At 38.5% G+C, this 25251-nt stretch overlaps 1 protein-coding gene across 1 annotated transcript in view; it reads right to left on the bottom strand.

The window, feature by feature from the left end:
- The window catches only part of nck2a (NCK adaptor protein 2a), a 34586-nt gene extending 16733 nt beyond the window's left edge, over nt 1-17853 (bottom strand). Inside the window, exon 1 of the mRNA XM_056390021.1 lies at nt 17611-17853. The gene's annotated coding sequence lies outside the window, so the exon portion shown is untranslated. The remainder of the gene's footprint in view (nt 1-17610) is intronic.
- Nucleotides 17854-25251: the final 7398 nt, after the last annotated feature.

The raw sequence follows: 25251 nt of genomic DNA, 5'->3' as shown, positions 1-25251 counted from the left end.
TTTTAAGTTTTGATAATCAGTTATCAAATGTTTGCCACTGAAGCAGCAACAAAAACTGCTTTAAATCTGCCTAAATTAATTATGACAGAAATGTTGAACCCCCCCAACCTCTTTACAAGCAATTTTCACATGTCACTTTCATTTTGTGTCATTACTTCAGCCCTCCTCTCCTGAGCAGAGCCAACATTGTTGAGCGAGTCTCCATGACAACAGTCACTGGGTGGTCCCAGTTTCACTGACAGGGGCGTTCCCCAAAGAATCTGACTTTTATCCCTCCACTCTTCGATTTTCGATATTTCTTTACAAAGGATCAACTTTCATTCTACACAAAGGCGAATGTGGGCTCAGCACCCACAGAGTGCTGCTTTAAACAAAGGTTTTCTTTCTCCCCAGTGAAGTGAAAGGAGAGGACTAGAGCGAGACCGACAGAGAGCGCTAAATCTCCAAACGTCTCCTTGGTGTGATGATTATATTCATTTTTTTAAAAAGTGCTTTTATGCACCGCATGATATAATTACACGATGATATGCATTTAACACCCTGTTCTGGCACCACAGTGGGGTATGATTGTGCATCACCACTGTTATTTAATTCCTGCTTCACACATTATCTGTGCAGACAGATGGTAGGTGTTGATGTTTTTTTCAACTGAAGCATCAAACCCTAGTCCCTAATTTGTTAGAGATCACATTATGTGAGTTGCTGTTTTAATTAGTATCTGCTTGATGTAGGTGCGGAGTAGTACATCATGTTAATTTGATATTATTATTCCATCATAATGATTGCACTGAAAGGTGATAAACAACATTGAATCCCTGCTGCATTGAGTTCTTACTATATTCCTTTCCCTCGCTCCAGCCTTAAACGTCTGCCTTGATGCCAACTTCACCTCCTTGCACAACAGTGAGGTGCTTGTTCACTTCACACACCTCCCTGTGCTCTAAACACATGATGAGATGTCTCTTCTGAGCAGCTCTTTCTCTCTTTTAGTTTTATAACTCACTCCTCTGTACAACCTCTCTCTGCTGCAGGCCATTACATATTAGCATAGTTTTCCTCTTGTGATTTTTTTTTAACATTTTTTGGAGGATTCTCTATTTTTAACTCTGTATGTGACAGTCTGGTATCCATGTCCCTTGGCAGAACAACAAAAGGCAAGCACTGTAAAGCACAGCAGGGCAAATGTAGTGAACACAGCTTTGATGTATAACACTGCTCGTTTTCCTTTGTCTGGAGAAAAACCTGAGGTGATGGTGTGTTTGTTTTTTAACACGGGGGGGAAGTAGAGAAATAAAGTGTGGATGAGTATGAATAAAGAGTCACTCTCAGGTCAAGCAACAGAGATATGGCAGTAGCTATAAGCTATTGTATCGTTTTTAAATTAACTGTACTACACTGTGTAAATTTAAATGTATTTTTCTAACCCCTCATCATAAAGCCTGTCTCCAGGGGCCTTCTCTCTGAGCTTGTGTCATGTGTTTGCCTCTGTTTTATAATTCCCCTCAAACCGAGGTTTTCAAAACTGTTCCGCAGAGGAGATTAACTGGGGACATGGGGAAAGTACAAATGTAGGTTTTCTATAATCACTGTAATCACTGATTTGAATTGTCAATATAGCTGATCACATAGTTCACATGTTATCATGAAGTTATGTTGAGCATGAGGGTTTTATTCTCGACTTTGGGAAAGTTGTCAACACGAGATCCAACATCCTTGTTTTCGAAGCTTTCATCCACATGTGGCTGTGCTCATTGGATGAAGTTGCTCAGTTGTCATTGAGATGGTTTAGTTTGTTATCAAATGACATCAGTGTAGACTTATAATCACCTGTTAACAATTAGTTGTATATGACAAAGGCCTTAAGATGTTAAAATATTCCGAAACAAGCAAGCTGGATATAGTGTTGAGATTTTTTTTTTTTGTTAAACTTTGTCTATGTCGATTTTGACAGACATCTTTGATCATAAAATAGTGATTTGATTGACGTCTCAACACAGCAGTCCAGGAAATATTGTTTGCCTCATTAACAGGTGGCATTTATGAGCCGCCCACAAAATCATTATTTCATGCTCATTCAGTTCAACAGAAAATTATATAAATGAGAACAACTATACCATTAATTCAGATGTATTAAAACACAGTTTTGGTGATACGAGGGGAAAAACTTAGCTTTTACCAGACACTGGACTGTGGCCGTCCTACTCCACATGTAACAGCTGTGATGCACAGCTGTGATATTTTCTTGCTGAACTAAAAAGGACCTACAAGAAGAGATGAAACTGTTTTTCTGCTGGTCAGGTGTGGACAGAAATCTTTACAAAAACAACCTAAACACACCTGTGTGGACACGTTATGTTTATACATAAACTGCATTTTTAGAATTAGCTGATGTGGTGTTTTCTCTCTAACCAAACTCTGAAAATCTATGTGCTGTCAAAATATGAAAAGAAACAACAGTTAGCTGGGAGAGAACAAGCGATGTTCTGTGCCGTATTGAGCACTTTGGGACTAAAGGCAAGATACATTTCCACACTGCAGTGTATTATTGGCTTGGAAACCTTACTTTATGGAATATGAGCAGCTTGTGGAATCAAATGGACAAAATGCCCCAAGCCAAACAAGCCGTGCATTTCATCTTTTCTCCATACAGACAACATAGTCAATTAGCAATGCAGAGTTAATCTGAGGGGAGCACTCAGCAGTAAGAAGATACACTGGATGGGGATGTAGTGAGTGCTGCATGCTCTTCACGAACAAATGACAATAAGAGTCAGACAAGTGAGGAGTGATGATGAGTCTACACTCAAATGATATCATGTTTCCATGGTAACTTATTTTTGAAAAATTAAACAGTTTTTGAAAAGATTAATTAATTTAAAAAATGCAAAAAGTGCCACTCTACAGCTGTCCAAACCACTGCTTGATGAATCTGATTAGAGCCGTGGTGGCCGTAAAACTCTGCTATTATCGTCTCAATATCATTTCCTCTTTATTTTGTTTGTTTTTGCAGAGGAGACTGAATTATATGAAATCACATTAAATCAGGAACAGATAATTAGTCACAATATAAGTGAACAATTTGCTAATTATGCATCTTTGCAATGAGATCCATGTTGCCGAGTGTGCTACAGTGATAATGTTAAGACAAGGCGAAAGCATGGTTGGGTTTTAAACTCAAATAATTTTTATGGCTGAAATGTTTCTCTAGCTCCGGGTACTGAAGTCTGTCAAATACCGAACGTTGGTATGGAAGGCTTTGTCAAATTCCTCTTCAAAAAAAAAAAAAAAAGCCTCTTGACGTCATTAAAATATAAATTGTTTATCTTATTATTAGTGCCACAGGTGCTCAGCTCCGAGGCACTCCTCTACAGCTAGAATAGCTTTCGGGTTTATTATTCTTCCGCCAAATTTCGGCGCGTAACTCGTCCCGCAGCTTTGAGAAAACCCCGGTAATATATACATCAAAACATGCGTCTTGATCCCGAAAGAGGTGCTATGACTTTTGGTGATAAAATTCCAATTTTTCCCAAAGTTTTATATCAGAGTCTTTAATATCAAGACATTTCTCAAAACCAGAATATGATCAGGGTGACTTTTGAACACTGGAAATAAATCATGTACTCATCCCGGCAGTAGCCCCCGTGGCACTCAAAATTTCCCTGGAATTTTCTAGTTATTATAGCAATTGTACAAAAGGTATGCAGCATTCTCACGCACTATGCAAGAGGAGAGAAATCAGTATCAAATCAATTCACTTCACCTTCATTTGCATGGATTATAATGCTTCATTGTAGGAAATCAAAAAATATATGTGTCTTACTTTACTCATCAGAGCTGGAGTGCTCTGGAAACTTTTCATTCAAGTATCATTGACTGAATTTTGCAAATTGAATTAATACATTATTTAACTGGGAGTTTATTGAGTCAGTAGCTGGTTAGTTCACTCACTCATATTTACTGGGTTCTCTGAAAGGTTTCATCACTTGTTTTAACCAACCGTAGAACAATACCTATGATTCACAGTGCAACAATCTTAACAACTCCAAGGCCAGATTAAACAATTTGTTAATACACTCCTCCTCCTACGTGTTGAACTGAGATTATCAGATGACCGTTTTTCTGTTACCTACAGCTTCATCTTCTGCAAACAGTTAAACTCCAGTCCACTGCCTGGCAGTACTGAAAATACACTAACTGTGCTCTTTTCTGAAGAGCGTTTGTCAAGGCAAAGTTTGACACTTCAGTAGAGGAGTTCATATATTTCTCTCTGCATGCGAGTGCAAACTCCACACAACACAATCTAGGCCACATTCACTTCAACACTTGAACACACAAGAGTAAATCTGTGAGCCAATTAATGATGGTTTGCTTCTGTTTATGAAATGGTTTGCTGTTTACAACTCCCACCCAGGGATGCAGAGGCAGCATTGTTGGTGTGTCTTCACTTTTAAATTGTCTCGTACTCCTATGAGCCTCCCAAGACTCTGTTTCTCTTCACAGCCCTGACAGCTCCCATCCCAACTGATGGATCCTGCACTTCAGCACAATCTGAAAAGGACTGTTCATAAACTGCAAAAATGTGAACCCGATTAAACAACTAAAATATAAATATATATTTTCCCGACCATGTCTTGTGGTATCCAGCCATGCAGAAAGTTTTGGTTCTGTTTGCCCAGGTTTTGGGATTTCTTCTCCTACCATAATACAGTGGAGTTAATGGAATAAAAATCTAAAAAAAAAATAAATTAGATTTCGGCACCAGTATCTCTTTCCAGAAACAATGCCCTGGTTACTTTGGATAATCCACAAACCTCAATGTGGATCTTTTTTTTGGGAACGAGTATGCATGGATTATAAACAGACTCAAATTGGGAAAACAAGGCATTAGTAGGAAAAAAAAAACCTCTGCTTGAGGAAGGGACTTAGGGATTTCACTTTCAAACATCCAATTCTACAGTTCGAGTAATAACACACATTAATATAGATCTGTGAGAATCCCTGCAAGCGATAAATGTCAGGCGGAGACTTCATCTTAATGAGGTAACATGGGAGGGAAACTAAACAAGCTGCATCTACAGTGTGTATGAGTGTGATGTTTGCACAATTAGCATCTTCTAGTTAATTCACTCTGTGCTTCATATGTGTAAGTATGCAGGCAGTACCACCACTAAGCTCATAATCACCCAGTGGACCGCCAGCTTCATTTTAAAACTACCTATACAGGGGATAACTTGTGAAAGAATATGTTGCGCAATGAGCTCATGCGACAACACAGTACTGAAATAGTCCTCCAAAACTCTCTCACCCCCTCTCTGCTTCCCTTTGTAACACAAAGCACTGCTGACTCTATCCCAGCTTGAGCTTTACCATCTCTTTGTACCCTCTGCTCCATCGGTCTTCTTTCTGCTCCTCTCTCAGCTATGGACCTGAATTATTCTCTTTGATCAGACGCTACCTTGAGGCTCACAAGAGATAACAGACTTATGTAGAGACAGCAATGCAGAAAAACTGGTGAAACACAATGCAGACCTGTTGAACGCCTTTGTCCGTCATCAGCCACATGTACATGTGGCTAATTTACTCAAAGCATCTACTTTACAGTCAAATGCTGAGTAGTCACAGTGAATATTTTTAGTCTGTTCAACAAACCAGAAACAGGCTAAAGTGGATAATACATACTAAATTGTGTAAATCATTTCCTAATGAAGGTGACAGAAGTCCAGATATGCCTCAGTCACATATTTTTATCCTGACTCTAAGGACAAACATTCATTTCATTCATTCTTTTTTAGGTTCAGCTTTCTCTCACACCTCTGGAGAGCTGACACAAAAGCTGTCCTGGAAATATGTCCAACACCAAGACATCATCCCAAAAGACTCTAGGGAAGAAAAGCCCTAAACTGTGATTAAATGCATAGTGTTTGTTTAAAAATATATATAAATGTTCTGAAAATTCAATGAAGCGAGTCCTGTTTTGGATGGGGAAAAAATGAGTTATAAAAAAGGTAGAAAGTTACATCTTACGTTTGCAATCTTACTGAGGTGTCCCCGGTCTGTACAACCTCAGTTCCAGAGGGGAGAGATGGGGAAAAGGAAATGGCTAAAAAGTGTAAAAAGTGAACCAAATGTGGGATAACAGCGATTACCGAAGCAAGAGTCAGAAAAACAACTTGCAAGTGGCCAAGAAACATTGAACTGTTGATCAATTGATTACTTGTTTGGATATAGACAGAATAGCTCAGTGTGATGTAATCACTACCAACAGTCCAAATCCAACAGATATTTAGTGGATTTTTATAAAAATCATGTAAAAACAGAAGCATTCAGCATTTCTGTAATGAAAAATAAACTATTAATTGATTAACATAATAGTTTCTGATTCATTTTGTTTGGATTGATTGATTGACTAATATACAACGGAAACTGTGAGCAAATCTGTTTAAAAAAAATATTTGAGCAAAACGAACTTTTAAAACTTCAGCTGGTTTAAAGAGACTCAAACTTACTGTGGCAGGAATATGAGAGTTTTGTTTTCAGCAAATGGAAAAGGTGAGAATTTGTCAAATATTTTCAGAGAAGAGAAAATATTTTCTAGAACATTTATCCATGTTGTTTATTTTCCATGAACGGCTGTTATTTTCCATGACTGACTGAAGAAACAATCTAAATTTATCCAGGTTTTCCGAGACACATGGGAACTCTCTAAGGAGCATGAGCAGAGAGTTGTTGCCGGTATCCTGCTCGACTTTCTTGCATATGTTTGTTTGTCTGTGTTACATAACCTTGTGTTGACGTCAGAGCCACCGGGGGACCGGGGCAGTATGTTGAAAATGGAAACGGCATATGTAAAAGCCATATCTCTTTTACTTGTATGCATAAACCACAGATGTGTCAGTTCCTGGGAGCCATGCTTCAGCTGCAGCGTGTCGCTGGATGCTTTCACTCATTCACAGCATCAGAACTGGCTTTGTCAAATCTCCGGAGAAGACTCTGACCTCTGCAATGACATTCTGCCAGTAGAAACAGGAAACAGCCTGGTTTTGTACAAAGGTAACAAATCTGCCAACCAGCACCTCTAAGGATCACTATTTAAAATGTTTTGTTGTGTTTGTTTCATCCGTAAAAAAACAAACAAAAAAAAAAAAAAAAAACACGTACCTGACTATTTCTTGGCTGGGATGTTTTGGCAAGAAAATGAGTATTTCAAAAGATGTCAAACTACTCGCGACAGAGACTGTGCTGGGATCCTTCCCTGCTTTTAATAATTAGAATAAACACTAATTAATACCCAAGTTTTTAGTTTTGTTGTTTTGAAAAAAAAAACCCTGCAAATAAAGATCCCTAAACATAGGACACTATATTGATGGTTTAAAATGAGACAGTGTTGGATGATAAGTGCACAAATATAGACACAAGCATTTAAACCTGCGATAACTAGTTTCTTCGGCCTCTTGTGGGCGGCGGAAGACGTGAACAGACAGATCTCTGTAGGTTCGTTACTACTAGCGACACCTCTCAAATTCATCACATTGTTTTCACATCGTCTTTCGATACATTGCTATTGTGTAAATATTGATTATAGCTGCTTCAAAGTCCAACTTGTATAATGTTTCCCATGACCTCTGCTTCTGTTGGATTTCACCTGACACATGGTGAATATTTGTTCAGCTGCTTAATTTAGCCTCTAGTGTTAAATACCAGAATTCCACCAGCAAGTCCAGCACAGGGCAGGTAACACCTGGCTGAATGCTCCCTGCTATGGACAGAAGAACACATTTTCAAGACACCTCTAAATCATATGGACAACTTTGCTCTTTCACCTTTCAGCTGAGGGCCAAAAAAGGCTGCGTTTGATGTTATCTCCATGCTGTTCAGTATCTAAACAGCTTCTTTAACACTTCTTCTGTACCTATTATGGTGTTCTGCACCATCGGATATCATAGGTTGACATTTTACAATACACTCGAATGCTGCCAGTGATTTAGCGTGACTTGAGCACAGGATGGCATTTCTGCTTCTCTGACATGCAGATGATATCACCCCTTCCTCTGAACTGCTGCCACAGAAAACTGCAGCGAAGCACCGCACTAAGGGAGCATTAGCCGGCAGCTCTCCACGCACTGCTAAGGAAGACAGAGGTCACACTCAAACAACTGTGGATCTGCCGAGCCAAAACAGCAGATAGGGTAAACAGATGTCCTGCAGTAAGTGTATATGACTGTGCGTGTGTGTGTGTGTGTGTGTGTGAGAGAGAGAGTGCAAGGAAGAAAGACTCCACAGGCCAAATACTGTGTATGTGTGCAGTCTTGAATTCTCAGGAGAACCCTGTGGCACTCTGAGCTATACGTCTCATAAATAAAGCAGGATTTCCTTCAGCTGCAGCCGCGTGTGTCAGAGAGAGAGAGAGAGAGAGAGAGAGAGAGAGAGAGAGAGAGAGGAGAGAGAGAGAGAGAGAGAGAGAGAGAGAGAGAGAGAGAGAGGGCGCAAATGGATTAGAAGAGGCCTATCATATTGCTCAATTCAGTAACCGACTCACCTCCCATGCACGCAACAGCAGCACATTTCAGGAGAAATAACTGAAAAAATTATATGTTTACAGCTGGCATGTTAAAAATTACATGAACTGGTGATTTCACTCGATAATCTGCCTTAAAATATTTAGAAATATTTAGAGCGGAAATATCAAAGTTGAACTGTTGTTTCCAGAGCATTAATCTGTCCTCATCCAGATTTCATGAGCACTGAATTATCAACCATGATCAGCCAGACTGTTGTCCAGATGGTTGGTGTGACTGATTTTCACTGAAGTTCAGAGAGGCTGTCACATGACTTTTGCTAGTTTTTGAACAATATCTATCCATCTATTCATCCATCCATTGAAAAGACAATTACGATTAAAAAAAAAACTAATACAGTTACAACCTAATCATTTCAAAGGTCAATAATAATCAGTGGCAGCATAATCAGATTGGTATAAAAAAATATGTTACAAGCCAATTGGAGAATCAAAACCTAACAACAAGTCATTTTAAAGGCAGCATTTCAGCTGGGGAATTTTCAGCTGCAGATAAGGGTATGGTATTCAAACAAAAAACATCCCTGAGCTAAAAAATGCAATGTGTTGTATTGGTGGAGGTGCGCTGCTTCAGGTACTGGTGAGACAATGAAAAACTATCCAAGAAGTCTAACTTTAGTAAGAGAGCCATGATTTTAGCAGTCGGCAATAAACCAGAGCAGAAAAAAAGATCAGAAAACATGGCTTTCCAGTAATATGTGACAGGAAGCTTTTCCACACGACCAGATCAGATGTCTGATGCAGATATGTGGCTACCATCACTTAGTTGTTCTGTGTTGTGTCTCGTCTCGCTCATTGTGTAATTCTGTCAACATTGTTTAGCTCCTGCGTTGTGGAGGCAACAGAGGTGGTGGCAGGAGTTTAATTCCATCCCCATAATCCCTCTCATAATGCATGTCCTCGCAAACGCACGCACTATTGATACGCCTTCAGAAGCTGTCACTTTCTTTTTCTCTGTGTGTAGTGTTAGTATTTCCTTTAAACACAGAGATTTCCCAATTATTGTGTGGGGAATTATTTTGAAACGCATTGATAATTGTCTCCGTCATGAGTCAACAAAGATCTTGCTCTCAAGTGGCTGTCATAATAATGGAAATGCTTTAAATTCAAGATAAGCAACTTGCCATCCTGTCGCTGGATATACGTCCTCATCCTGTGCATTATTTTAAAGCTACCAGCAGCCGGACAGTCACATAGATACAATTTCAGATCACTTAAGCTCAACAAGTCACTAGACATCTTCAAAGTTTGTCTTCTGATACACACTCACTACACACTTCTGCTTTGACCATGAAGCCACAAACATTAGTAGTCGCTGCTACAAATATTACAGTTGCACAGAAGCTCTATGGCACTAAGGACCAATCTCTATTTAGTTATCTGAAGAGGATGTTAAGGGTGTGGTGTAAGGTTGAGGTTTGATGGTATTTTTCAGTGTCGGTCTGATTAAAGGTCAACACTTGAAAATGAAATAATCTTGATTAAATAACTGAGACACTGAAATAACAAGCGTGGCCCACTACCTTTACCCAACTTCCTCTCACAAGCTACCGGCTCCTATTACTGAAGACAACGATTCAGATTCATTAAGTTGATAATCTTACATAATGATAAAGGAAAAGAAACTTTAACTGGGTTGATTCCGACTCCTGAAACTGAGGCGAAATAACTAGATCGTTTTGATTGAGATGACTCATCACTCTTGTTGTACTGCAAGAATATGCAGTTCACTCATGGTTGTAGAGTGTGTTCACAGAGTCAGGTTTCTTTTCCCTCACAAACAATATTTGGATGACTACAGACACCAAGAACATTAATCATATTTTAGCCTGTCGTCATTGATAGGATACAACTGACGGTGATGTTGAGGGGAATGTTATTTTGCAAACAGAAGACTGGATGGTCACAGAGCCTGCACACAGGTTTTGGAACTGGGGTGTACAGCACCTATGTGCTACTCCTTGGTGAAGTTAATAGCCGGACAACATTAGGGTTAACAGTGCATAGTTAATTCGACATACCAAATTGGGGGGGGGGGGGACTTAGAAAATAGACATTTGTTAAGATCAAAAGGAGGAGAACTGTCTTAATTTTTCCAGGGGAACGTTTTATTTCAGCTGAAATGAACATCAAAACGAGCTGAAGGGACAAGGTTGTCATAGAAATCCAGAAATCAAGCACGTGTCTGCCCATCACAAAATGTATTCAATCCCCTATTAGGAAAAACACTCAACAAATGTAAATCATAATATTTACTCGAACACTGGTGGCTCTCAGAGCGTCCACAGGAATGGTGAGAGACGTGGGCTGCGATGCTCCAAAGGGAACTTGGAACACGGATCATTCTGTGGAATACAGATAAGCAAAGCCCTCGTGCTCTGGGTGAGATAACTCAATGTTTGTCTGCATACTGCCGTTTTGTGCATCAGTACAGCTGAAGGGGAAAATGTCCACTTAATTAAATTAATTAGAGCATGAAGGGCCTGCCGAAGCCTCTGCAGAAAACAACATGATGGAACAAACTTACCAACAACAGCTTAACTCTTTTCATGAGTCACAGAAACTCTGATGATGTAGGAGCTACAGGCTTCTCTCCATTTCACAACTTTTACGCTTCTATGATACAAATGGAGTCTCTTCACCTGTTATTACTAATATCTTTCAGGGATTAAACTAACAATTATTCTCCTTCCTGATTAAACTGCTGATTATTTTCTAGGGATGCACTGATGTTGATCCAACACCGACAATGACCTTGTCAAACGAAGCAGGTATCATCCAAAACATCAGCAATCCACATCAAGTACAGTCTTTTTTCCCGCTCCTTTCATTTATAGTGGTAAGCTTATTAACTAATTAACACATTTTAATGAAAAAGCAGCAGTAAGCCTTTAGCAAACATAACTGAGGATTTACTCTTTTTACCCTAATTACTTTTCCTGCACTGTTATTCAGCGATGTTGTTTAGCACATAGGTTCGGTGTGTGAAAAACATATGGGGCCACACACAGGTGAAGGTGGTTTGTGAAGAGATGTAGAGGCATGTAATTAAGCTGAGGGAAGCCTTTTCCAAAGACAGTGAGTGCAACATTGACTCCAGTCATCATTTATCACAGCAGCTCAGTGCTCTCTGTCAGGTCCATATCTGTTCACATAGCAGTACGCCTACCGCACAAACTGTGTGTGTATTAGACATACAAAGACGTGTGATGATGCGTCTGCTGTCAGTCATGAGACTGATGCATTGTAATGTCTCAATTCCATAAACTGCACGTTACCACAAACAGAGAGAAATTATCTTAAGTCAGTTCCACACACAGAGGTTATATTTTGCATTTTGGGTAAAACAGCATTGCAGTTAATTAGTTAATTTTCTGCTAATGTCTCATTTTCTTTAATTACATGGCTAAGTCTTTCAGCTCTAATGTGTGTGTGTGTGTGTGTGTCTGTGTGTGTGTGTGCAGAGGCACCTAACGTCCTGAACTTTTGTCCAAGTTTTACACTCTCCTGCTAAGAAGTGTTGGGTTTCACCCTCAGTGTTTCCACTATATACATTTTGCAGTGGCAGCCTGCAGCCCCGGCTCCCCACACTCTCTCTGAAAGTACCAATTTTCTGCTATGTAATATGAACCCCATACACACAGAAGCACAGTGCGAGGGAGCCATTGACCCTTGATTGCCATTTAACGAGCAGTTCTCAGTCTGTTTGTGAATTTATGGTCATGTTTCTCTGCGGAGGGAGGGGGGAATCAAATTTACAATCTGCAAAACAATCTCCCTGAAGACCTCAGGAGATTTAAAGAAATCTTATATCTGCTGTATCATTCCATGAGTAAGAAACGCTGCCTGCTTTAGAGATGAAGGTTCACAGTCGGCTGCCATTCCTTCCGTTTTTAAAATAATATCCCTCCTACTCCCACATTCTTATGTTTCCTTCATCATCATGTTTCAAATTCTTGAACTGCGTTGCATGTCTGATCCCCTCTCATGCCTTCTCAGGCCTTGACATCATCATGCACCATCCACAGATTACAAAGCCCACAGCTGTGGCTTTGTGGACAGAGTGAGTGTAATGCTGAGATACTGTACCACTGTACTATAAGCAGCTCTACTTGTTCCCAGTTTCCTCCCTCCCTCTCGCTCCTTCCCTTCCCTTCCCTTCATGGTCTCCCCCTCAGTGTCCCAGAGAAGGATTAGGCCTGGTGCCCAGTGGTGACACAGGGACACAGAAGCCAACACACTGTTGGTTCAGTTGTTGGCCATGAATTAGGAACACTCAAGCAGGGTGGCGGAGGAGGGAGGTGATGATAGAGATGAAGGATGAGGAGGACAGAAAGGACAAACTAAAGAACAAAAGAGACGCTCAGGACAGACAACTGAAACTCTAAACTACTGATAAAAAGAACAAAACAAAGTCACAGAAAACTAAGGTGTAAAATTACAAGCATGCCTGGATATCAACTGTGTTTTTAAAACAGGTTTTTAGAAAACTCCGCGTCTGCAGCCACACTCCCAGCTCAGAGAGGCTGTACCTAGACTCGCCAGTGCTTTGAGCTGAATGCTTACATCAGCATGCTAACAATGAAAATGTTTAGTTGCTGATGTTAAGCAGATATTTGCCATGGCCACCAGCTCACTTGCATGTTAGCAGGACAACATAAACACAAAGTATAGCTGAGGCTGATGGGAATTAGGAATGGGGCTCAAAGGTGTTTTATTGAATCAGAATCCCTTTGAATCCCTATAGTGAGTAGTTTGTCTGGTGGGGAACGGAGACGTCTTTTAGTTAGTAAATGTGATTATTATGATAAACTATGATAATTAACTATCAAACCTAAACCATGGACATTCTACTATGCTGGCGGCTTGTAGGGATTTCACCACATATTCTGTCACTGCTCTGACATTAATTTCCTCACTCACTTTTCCTTTTGCTGCGAGGGGAAAACAGCGTTTGCTCCACAGTGGGGGCTGTGCTGCAGCTGCAGAAGCCATAGAAGCTAGAGTAAAAACAAGAGTCAAAATAATATTCATTCTACTTCAATATTCAGTGAATATCAATGAAATAAATCATGGGTGATTTGCATGCACAATGGGGACTCGTTGCATTGCTACAGGTCACAGAATCTGAATATGGTGAATACACAACACTCGTCCTCCTTAAGTTCTTACTTGAACACTTCGACTGCAGATAAATGTTTTAACAAAGGACTTGTCGTTTCTCCATTCATTGTGAGTACCGTCCTGCAGATGTTACATTTAGCAGCTGTTTCATTGACCTGGGAACGTTTAAGCTGGTCCGCCATGTATGTTAACAACAGTGTCAGTGAGTCATCATTCGTCTGTACACGTCACCCTTCTTTGCTGATGACTGTAGTGCCAGGGAGAGACTACAGAGACTCAATGTAGAGCATTAAAGGAATATTTCCATAAGGAATTCATGGCTGTGGAGCTTAAAGAATCAGAGTAATTTAGTAACTTGCAACCGGATCCAAAATGGAAGTGACTTTTGGGCCCCATTCCTAAAATAAACTAAAGATTTAGACAAATTAAATATTTGACTTAATGATGGTGCTAGATGAAATGTGAGGCAATCACCAAATTCATTAAGATTAATTGTCTGCGAACGATGAATATACAAACTTTTGTGCCAATCCATCAAGTAGATGACCAGTGGTCATTGTGCACTTTCTGCTTCATAGTGACATTAATCCTCTTTAGCTTTCTAGATCACGGGGTCATAGAATGGGGGTCCATTGTCATAACTGTATGTACTCTCAGTTTAATGGCTACCCATTCCCAGGATTACAGATGATTACAATGACAATGGCATGGCCTTTATCTCCCTATCAACATGATGTTCTTCATGAGTATCGCTCTATGTCTCCTGACTGCCCATCTGTGCCTTCACTTATTAATTCCTTCTCCTCTGCTAGAGAGATTAAGATTTCCTGAGGGAGGCAAACAAGAGACTTTCCACAAAGCCAAAATACAACGATCTCTATTCCTTACATGGTTTCCCCTGCCGTGCTGTGGCTTCCTGGAGGACGACTGCAGCTACTCAAAGTGACAGATAAGTCTCAAATTTTCAAAGGCACTGTAAACTATTTAGTCATAAACAGAGGCAGACTGTCATCGATATATAAAAAATTGTGTTATTTCGTTTGAAATGCCCACACAAAAATTAAAAATACGCACACATATGAGGAAGTGATATGTCTCAGCATTATAAATATCAAACCCCATACTGTCATTAAGTGATTTAAAGTGACATATCACATAATCTATTTAGAGTTCAGAAGACAATGCAATCAACATTAAAACCCTTTTCTCACAAGTCAGACATTTTTCCTGCTCTTAAAATTAGTATCTTAAATGATTGAACTACCAATTACATTATTAAAGTATGAATTTTTTATTGTTACGTATCACAGACTATTAAATTTATAAATATTAAATTGCGCTATGTGCAGTCCACATATACTAGGCTAATATTTCCTTATATGCACAATGCTCACACTACTTTATTACAGAAAAAAGAATTCTTGTTAATAACCTAACGTCATTTTCCACTAACTCCCACTCAAAAGAACGGATGAACTAAACGTGTGGGCATTGTGTGATGTTTAATCACTCAGTGTGTGAGGACATTTGAGGTCCATTAAGCATCATATGACTGCAGAGTAATTAGTCTCGGCTCATAACTGCGCAATCAAATATAAAGAAGACAGGCTTTGGCTTATTATCTAATCTGTGAAGCTGTGGCTCAAATGGCAAATCTGTGTGTCAAGTGACTTAAAATGACAACCAATGAAAGAGAAGGAAATATTTTTTATCATGCAAGAGGTGTTAGTGGAACCAAAATTAAACCAGCCAAAACCAAAACTGGAAATAGGACAACATTTACACTCTCACAAAATTCAGGACAGCATTATGAAAGTTAAATTCATAATTTCAGTTTGTCATCAACCAACAACTAACACCGAACCCAAGCCTGCAGTATCCCCTTAAATCACCAGCAGAGTATCCTTTGCAGCCCTCAGCTTCCCGAAATCCATTGCGGATGGTGCGCTCACATGGTCCATATCAAGTTACAGAATTTGGAAACTACCAAACCGCATTTTATTTACCTGGAATGTGTTTCCATTGTCAGTCACTGGAAAATACACCGCATGAATTGGACCAATAAAAAAAGGTCACTTCAAGGTGTGAATAATGAACGCTGGGTGATAACACCTCTGTTTGTTCTTTTTTATCAGTCTGGATATGTTGTTAATCATTACATGGTTGTGATAATTACTTACACACAATATGAAGTTATATCCTCTATCATTAACTTGGAGTATTCTTTGCAAATTTTTAATTATGTCTTGAACATAAACACTGTAAACTCTGCAAACGTGCTTTAGTTTATCTATTGCATTTATCACTTAACCAGCTGTGAGGGAGTAACTTCCTGGATGTTAACTTTTGAATTTCTTTATTAATTAATAAAGGGCCAACTGAATGCACCATTAGTTTTTGTCTCTGTCAGGATAAGAAAGGCAATTCACAGTGACTCATTTGGAAAATCTTCCTCTATCTGTCCTCTGAGGGTGAAAAATAGCCAGCAAAAAAAATTAAAATATAAAAACAATAAAAAAAATATTCAGCTCACTATCAGAGAAGAATAAGCTCAAAAATTACTTAAACAATTAACCATCTGCCATAACAGTTTATGGTGTATTTTCTTTTTTCACTTACTGCGTCAGCCCTAGAACAGGGATCAAGTTCATGGAGCTCATTATCAAATCTACCACATCAAACAGTGCCAGGAAGTGCTCATATCTCTTATTTCAGTGAAAGTAGTCCTTAAGTCCTTAATTTTTAAATGTCACTTAAAACTGTAAAATCATCATTTTTAAATTAACTAGCACAATTACCTTTCAGATAAATGTAGTGGAGTAAAAAGTACAAATTTCCGTTTTTTTTTTTAAAGTGCAGTTTTTATGGCCTTGACTAATGACGTAAGATAAGAAGTAGCTGTAATACAGACCTAGCAGTCTATTACAACACTTGCCTTCCTCATACCTGTCATACTGAACGAACCTTGTCCTAGACGTTGTGTTACCATGGTACCCTTAACAGAGGGTGTGTCTGTAAGGTGTACCATCTAAGTGTACCTGCTACACTAAAACTGCTGTGTTTGTACCTTCAAGGAACCTGAATCGTCCCTTTGCTCAAACAGTAAGAAATCATGAGTTTAGGGACAATTAGTGTGCAACTACTCCAGACAAGCAAGAAAGGCAATGCATCCTATCATTGTACTGGGAATGATGGTGAATATACATGGTGCAGTTACCATGAAGAGCCACTAGAAACATTGACAAGCTCTGCATGTGGCACCAGTAGCCAATCTATGGTGTTATGGCCAATGTGGTTCATTGTGTGAGCAATTGCGCTTTTAAGAGAAGCGCTGACATACGACATTCACTCTAGTAAATAAAAAATAGTAAATGTGAGTGTGGTTTTTTTTGTTGTTGTTGTTTTTTTTAAATAAGTAAATTACTAACAGAAATGTGGAAAATGACTCAGACAAAACAGATGTCTTAGAAATCAGAGATGTCTAAAGACCTGCTTGTGGATTGCTATAGTAGCCTGCGCTTACAGGCCTTTAAAAAGTGATCCTGCAGAAATATTGCAAAATGGGAGAGTGAATACCTTTAAACTAACAGTTTTAGTTGTTATAATGGAAAACTGAGCCATGCAGAGTGCGCTATTTAATCGTTAACAAGCCCAAATGCGAGGTAAACCGAGGTTCCAGCACAATGTCTAGTTAACAAACCACATCTGAGTGGACAAAGACCCAGCGTCAAATGTAGAGAAAAGTGACACGAGTGAGCTACCATTTCTGTCACAACTTTTACGGCTGTTTGTGATTACATTTTTGCGAGACAATACAATTTAAAAAAAGACACTTAAACAGCGCTTGACTAGGCAAAGTAGCCCGTCCAACTGCACCAACTTACACAGTTCATTTTCGGTTACAGGCTTACCTTAATGTTCACTCCAGTGAGAATGGGAACGGCGACACAGTCAGCACGCCAAAATGAAAACCTATGTAGCAAACTGTAAGTAACTAAGCCGGCGTAAAAGCTACAAAAACAACGTTTAAATCCACATTTCCTTGTGTTTCCTTTTTTTTCTTTTAAATCATGGACTGACCATGTACTGCTCGACCTATCCTCGCTTGTTTTTCTGTCGCAGGCTGACTGCCTCCACCTCAATCACTCCCATCAAGCCAGTCAGTTGGAACCAGAACTTCCGCTCTCAACTACCAAACTAAAACAACTCGTTTATGTGTAATACAATTTCAGTGGTGATGTTGACTGCACAGGTTCACATACTGGATAACAGCTCGACTTAGTTGTAATAAAAACTTGGAAGACTGAGTAAACATCTACAGACCCGACACTATACAATGCAGTACCATTAGTTCACGAGCCACCTAGAAACCAGGTTCCTGAACCACCAGTTCAGGAGCAGAAGTGATTGGTTGAGACTGGCACAAAATTAAGTGGCAACAATTCATTGATCATTTATTGTTCATTTTCAAGCAAAAAAGCCAAAACCTTGTACCAGGCTCTCTAATGAATATTAGCGAGTTACTTAGGTTTTTGACTATCAATCAGGGAGCTAAAGGAATCTGAAAAATATTATAATATAATAATTAATAATTCATTTTCCCACTATTTTCTGACATTTTGTAGACTGAACACTGTATGCAGAAATTCAGCAAGTAAAACTACAGTGAATAAAACGGAATAAAATACGTAAATGTAATAAAATCAGATGAAAAAAGTAGAATGAAATAAACAAACAAAACACATAAAACAGTGTAACTGAAAAATATATTATTTTATTGGATTATTATTACAAATGCATTCAAGTTAAGCAATAGGCTACTTTAGTGTTGTATCTGGTTGAGGTCAAACTGGTTTAACTATTCTACATTTATGTCATATTTTATTGGTAAAGTATACTTTTTAGTTAATACACAGGCCTACAATTTGGTACATAAATTATAACAGATCAAATGAAAAACAAGCACAGATCATCAAATCTTAATTATCATAGCTACATTTTACACATATTGATGTCAAATTCATGAGCCAAACACCTTTTTGTTCAGTTTTCCATAAATTAAATATCTATTAAATTCTATACAAATGAGAAACCTGTGAATAACATATTTAGCTGTGTTACATTTGATGTCTTTATCTACTGTAATTATATTTTTCATAACAATATTTTATCATCTAACTTTTGTACTCCCCACTGGCATTTTATTCAGGTTCGGGATTATATATCGTTATAGATGAGCGACTCAAGGGAAGAGACACTTACATTTTGGAGGAACATCACTTGATTTCCGGTGTATCGTGCTCTCTTTGGTTGGCTTGATCGCCGGCCCGGTTGGTGATGTCACCAACGCCGGGACTAGTACAGGACAACGCCAAAGGAAAAAAGGGACAAACTCTAGGGGACAATATCGCCCCTTGCTGATGACAATGGGAAACGTGCTTTATATTCTTTTTGTCGATGTTCATCCGGTTCTGACATTTTTATAGTAGGCCTACAGGTGATTATCTTGAGAAGTCTTGTGACTCACGCCCCCCCCCCCCCCCCCCCCCCCGCCTCTCTGTGAATCAACACAATTTCTCCATTCATGAATTCAATAAATGGAAGTAATATACAGTGATTAATAGAGTTATATAAAGCTCATTCATCTACAGACACAAATCTATTTTCCTCAGTTGTGGATGTCTTGAATTAACTTGAAAGTCTGTCATTTACGCCAAATGGCAGAAATTTTGAAATTCTACAAAACAACTTCAAGAAGACTTTTCTTTCTTCCTTTATTTTTTTTTATGTGAAAATCATAATATATATATATATATATATATATATATATATATATATATATATTATATTCAATTTGTGTTAGAAAATTGTTCATTCTCAACTGCTGTTTCCTGGATCAAAAATGAGATTAAAAAGTAAGACAGATACTATGTTATTTCCAAAATGTTGGAACATGTGACATAATGTAAGATCAAAGCAGTATTAAACAACAGTCTGATTTCAACTGTACTCCACTTCTATAACTGCTACATATTCACATTACACATGATCAACTTTTTTTTTGTTTCAACACAGGAAAATTAAACTGTCTCAGCCAAAAGAGGAAGCACAGCAATAGATGCTTGTAAAGATACAGGAAGTAACCTAATAAAACCAGAGTTGCCAACTATGGATATTATGAGCTTCCACTATAAGGAGGCTGTCACAGGAAGGTCGAGACACATCAAATAAATACAAAAATTGCACTAGAGAAATGGGTTTTGTCCTGTTGTTGACGTGAGCTCTAAAAAAAATTAAATTTAATGGACGGTAGAATGGAAAAGGGTGTTACACTTGTAGCCTACACTCACATCGGATCAAAAACTTCACATGACATAGGTTTTAATGCTGTTAAATAAGCAGAACTTATATTTAGTGGGGGTGTGGTGAACTTTGTTCCCTCGTCATTCTCATATTTGTAACTTATATACATTGTAGAATGACTTTGACGTGAGTCAACACGAGAGGAGGCGAGCTCCTAAAAAGATGCATGTTGGTTGAGTAAACCATGAGCTTATAGCTATAGTGACAGTAGTTACATTATTACAGGTTATAGTTTAGAACTTGGTAAAAGTGAGTCAATCCTATTTTGGTCGACACCTTCTGATAGAATCAAGCTTCATCAAACAGGAAATTGCATTGAATCATAAAGTAATGTTGGTCTGACTCAGAAAGACAGTCCCTGGCAAAGTATTATCCAAATGTGCTAAAAGAAAAACTAATTTCATGGTTTTAAGTTTGTGATAAACGAGAGAATGCGAGAAATGGCCAGAATTTAGACAGTGTAGTTTGTGTATATGTGATAGATGTATGTGTATTAATAGCCTTTGTCTTTTGTCTTTTTTTTTGGTCAGTTTAAGTCAAATTCTGTTTAAATTGACATTAAAGTTGAAAAAAGAGAAAATTTGGGTTATTTGTGGCTCATTCTCTGCTGTGAACATAAAATAAAAACTAAGGATAAACTGAAAATCAGAGGGTTACGTCATATCTTTGTCCCATAAATACACTGCCAGTCTATGACAACCTCCTCACCTACACACATCTAAAATTAGTCTAAATCCACAATATTCATCCATTTTTTACCACTGTCTCACACAGTACTCATCCGTTATCAGTTCAACCCAGACAGATACACGGATACTTGTTCCCTGCTCCACAGCACCTCCACATGTCTGTTTTTTATTCCTACACTGGGGATGGGAGTAATGAAATGTACCCCTGTAAAAAAGTTTTTGGATACTCATTTTTGACTCTTGGATATGAAACTGACAGTGAAATTGTTTTGAGGGCAAAACAGTATTTTTATTTCTGAGGTAAAATGTGAAGAGTTTTTTTTGGCACTGACGAAGTGTTGAACTTCCTATCACAAGGGGGCAGAGCAACCCTGGCAGAAAAGTTCAACACTGTCTCTATCACCAAGCGTGCACGTCACACAACCTTTACCAGCTGATTGTACTACAGTGTCAGGATGTTAAAATAACCAACTGAACTTTCACCCACCTCCCCTCTCTCACTCAACACAGACAATGACTTACATACCCTAACAAATCAATTTAATTAGAAAGCAATTAGATGAATAAGTAAAAGCACATGCTTTGGCCTATTTTTTGAAGAACATTTTACAATAAGTTTGTCTGACTCAAGGATAATTGGAAAGAGCTGAGGTGCATGTTTATATCAGATGTACAGTTGGTATTATTAGATTTCATTGTTAAATCTCAACAGTGTAAAAATATGGTGGTTCACAGCAATGAATGGGATTCAAAGCTGCTGTAAAAGTGAAAAATTGTTAGAATGTCCCTCCTGTCTTCAGCCACAGAACAGCTTGACTTATTAATCGAGGCTGAGTAACACTTGTCAACACTCTATCTGCCACTGCTATAACCAGGATGTCTTTCTCTTTAGATCCATGCCCCTCATATTCTCACCAGCGGCACCAAATCTTCCCACTGAGTGATTACTGAGAGCTGAGAGGAGCTATAGTTACAACGCTGATGAAACTGTATGTTTACTTTGGCAGAAAGGCGCCCGTCTTCAAGTCCACCTGACTGGAAGTGATGATGTATGTGATGAAGCAGTGGCTCCCGTGCTATGTTTGCTATTCGGTGGCCTGCAGGCCCAGTGAAATGTGAATCACAATAAATGTAGATTATTATGTGCAGTACGCAGGGATTTAGAAATACCAAAGACTAAAAACGGAGCTTTCTGTGGGCAGAGGTTTGAGACCAAATATATTTCCTGATCTACATTTGTGCATTTTAAGGTATTTGGAGAGCAAAAATTGGATAACAATAGCTTCAAAATCATGTCAGTGGAAATCATAGAAATGCGTCTTAAATATAACATAAACATAAGCAAAATGTGCTTTGAACAATAAATATTTATATAATAAAACTATATATAATTATACCAGGTTTATGTTATTCTTAAATTGAGCCTATAGCTTCCACTGTAATTGCCAAAGAACATATATCTCTGTGGTAATAAGGCCATTGTCTGAATGGGATCAGATCAGTTCCTTTTTGTTTGTGTTCAACAGCAGAGGGGCATAACGCTAATCCTACTAAAAACTCAGTTTTCAAAAACAAGAAAAAAAAAACGTATCTGCTGACAGGACATGAAAATTTCACTTGCCAAAATTTTATGAAATAAGTGATAACAAGCTTGAACCAAGTGAAATGCTCTAACATAAGAAGAAATATCTCAAGCGTACTGCATCCAACTGAGAGAAAAATGTTGGCCCTATTTTTCTGAATCAAGGAGAATATTATCTATACTAATTCTGTTTTCATGGAAAAAGAATCCTGCTCTATTTTTCTGAATTTAATCTCAATTCAGAGAAAAGGAGGAGAATTTTCTTTCCATGAAAACTTATCAAATGTATCATATTATAAACTAAAATGTGGAGGGTAGAAAAAGGACAGGATACCTATGAATATGGTTTGAATTACACCAGATTCATAGATACATTCTGCCTTTATTGTTGCATGTCATGAAAAACAATGTACACACTGAAATAAAGTAACTCTTAATCAACAACTTTTAATGGAAATGTAGATTTGATAGACATACGATATACTTACTTGGTTATGTTCAAACCCCCATAATTCAATCTGCCTTATTGGTTTACACCTAAATAAAATGCAGTTAAACTGTATCATTGCATTGGCATTATCCATTACAGGTAAATTCAGTGGTCTTTGCTTTGCTTATGATGTGCAAATGCTGCAGCCCTTTCACTGTTTTTTCACTAGTATTGTTTCATAATCAGTCACAACATTATGAAGATTTGGTAAAGTTGTGTGACGCAGCTTGGTGGGCATAATTTGATTTAGAAAATATTTAAACATTTTTATAGTCAATGTCTGGACTTTTGAAAGAGGCCCTTTCAGACACACAACCAAACACACACAAAGTACCTTCTCATGACTCCACTGCCACTGCAAGATCTTCTATGGCAGCTGATCCCACCACATTTAGAGAAGATCTCTATGTAAGAACTTAGTGTTTACTTTGTATAAAAGAGTTTAAATTTCATTTCAAGCAATTACCGTTTCAAGGTTGACAAGATTTAGAATGCATCAATGGATGGAAGAGAATTAAAACTGAGGCTCAGACTGCCCTTTGCTTCATCTCTTTACCACAGCAGCAAATCAAGACTACAACTGTGACACAAACATTTAAACATTTAAACCAAACCACAAACAAATCTGAAAAATCTGTTGAATCCAGATGATTAACTGGATAAATACTGTTGCAAAATATATCAGGGATGTGTTCCAAGAAAACATGCAGTTGCCTCATATTTTAGCAGCTGTTACATCCTGGTTCAAAGTTTACTGAAAGACCACAAAAAAGCCACAGAAACGATTATGTTGTGATGACTGTTGCAGATATTAGGTTGTTGATTCACACTCTAATAAACAGCGATTTTATAGCCCTTCAAAAACAGCGACAGGCGTGCGCACTGCTGAACAGAGAACAGTAGCGTGTGTTGCTGTGACGGTAAAGGTGTCGTCACAGTTTAATCTGTTTCCTTTATGTTGCTTTTTAGGTCGGAGATTTCCAAATTGAAAAATTCTGAATTCAGAGCTTGAAGCCTTCCACAACTCAACACGAGAAAAGTAGAGATGTTCCAATGCCATTATTTCCTTCCCGATGCCAATTCTGATGCCTAAACTTGCACAACACACACAAAGTATTGATCCAATACCACTGCGTTAAAAACAGCTTATTAACAGCTGTATACTAGTAACCCTGAATGGATGTGATTCGATTGCTATTGTTGTTGTTAGCATAGCTCAGGTTTCTCTACGAGAAACTCGTCTTCTTGTGGCAGTTAGCATATTAGGCTATATGAATATTTGTAACGGCAACAGAGCTTAATTGGATACGCCAATGAAATGGAGAAATGCTCATTTAACCATTCAGTATAAATACTGAATGGAAAAGTTTGAAAAAAGTTTGGAAAGTTTTACTTTGGAAAACTGTCTACAGGCCTTTCACTTTCGCCTTTCCACCAAACCAATAGGCCTTTGCTGTCAGAATAGTCAAATAAAAGCGTAACAGCATTACAAAGTGGGGATTTTTGGGGCTAATTTGGCCCCTGGCTGCCACCACACCTCCAGCCTCGATCTTTCCTCTCGCCCCACATCTTTTGGATCTGTATTCTGGGACATGGGGGCTTGGTACGAGCTGCCAGAGTACCACCATGACAGCTGTCCTTGCTTTGCAACAGACAGAATTAGTAAGATAAACTCAGCCAGAGACAGAGGGGCCCAGTTGTTGTCCAGATAAGTGAGGTCAGATGAGACTGCAACAGTCTTTTACCCACTTAGTAAATGAGAACACGAGATGAACAACATAGTTATTAAGACTGGAACTCTTTTAGAAGAGCTGGAACAGGTAGCCTATCATCAGCAGAGGAGGAGATGGTAATCAATTTTTAGGAGGAAGCGCAACAAATCTCCAAAATGTCTACGCACTCCCTCCCAGTTCACAAAATACATTGCTAGAAAAGTATTTTACTGTAAATCACCTTACCTCACTGATGAGTACAAATGAGAGCTTTTCTGCAGGAAGAGAGTAACACAATGTCACATCCAAGTTGGGAAATGAATTTCCCACATTAAAATATTAATGCTGTCACAAGGATTCTCTCTGCTCTACTTTTCGAGGCTCTCCATGTTAATTGTAGAACCTCTAAAAGCCTGTGTCAAACTGCCGTATGCTTTCAAATGTCACACTAACATCCAGATGAGGAAAGCAGGTCATTGTAATTTTGTATGTATTGGTGTCAGGCTGACTGTCTGTGTGACTGCATGAAGAGTTTGCACGGGCAAAAAGAACGCAAAGAAAAGAGGAACTTCAGCATCTAAATAAAGTGTCCAGTGACTGCTGGGGTTGAAACATCACACCAATCTCCTCAGGGATTTAGCAGTCTTGAAACACAACACCAGGCTAAATGACTGAGGCTTTGCTGTGTCATATATAGACCCACATCAGTGTGATGG

The sequence above is a fragment of the Seriola aureovittata genome, chromosome 11 (assembly GCF_021018895.1).
Source record: "Seriola aureovittata isolate HTS-2021-v1 ecotype China chromosome 11, ASM2101889v1, whole genome shotgun sequence".
Classification (NCBI taxonomy): Eukaryota; Metazoa; Chordata; class Actinopteri; order Carangiformes; family Carangidae; genus Seriola; species Seriola aureovittata.
This window is presented reverse-complemented; position numbering and strand designations above follow the sequence as displayed.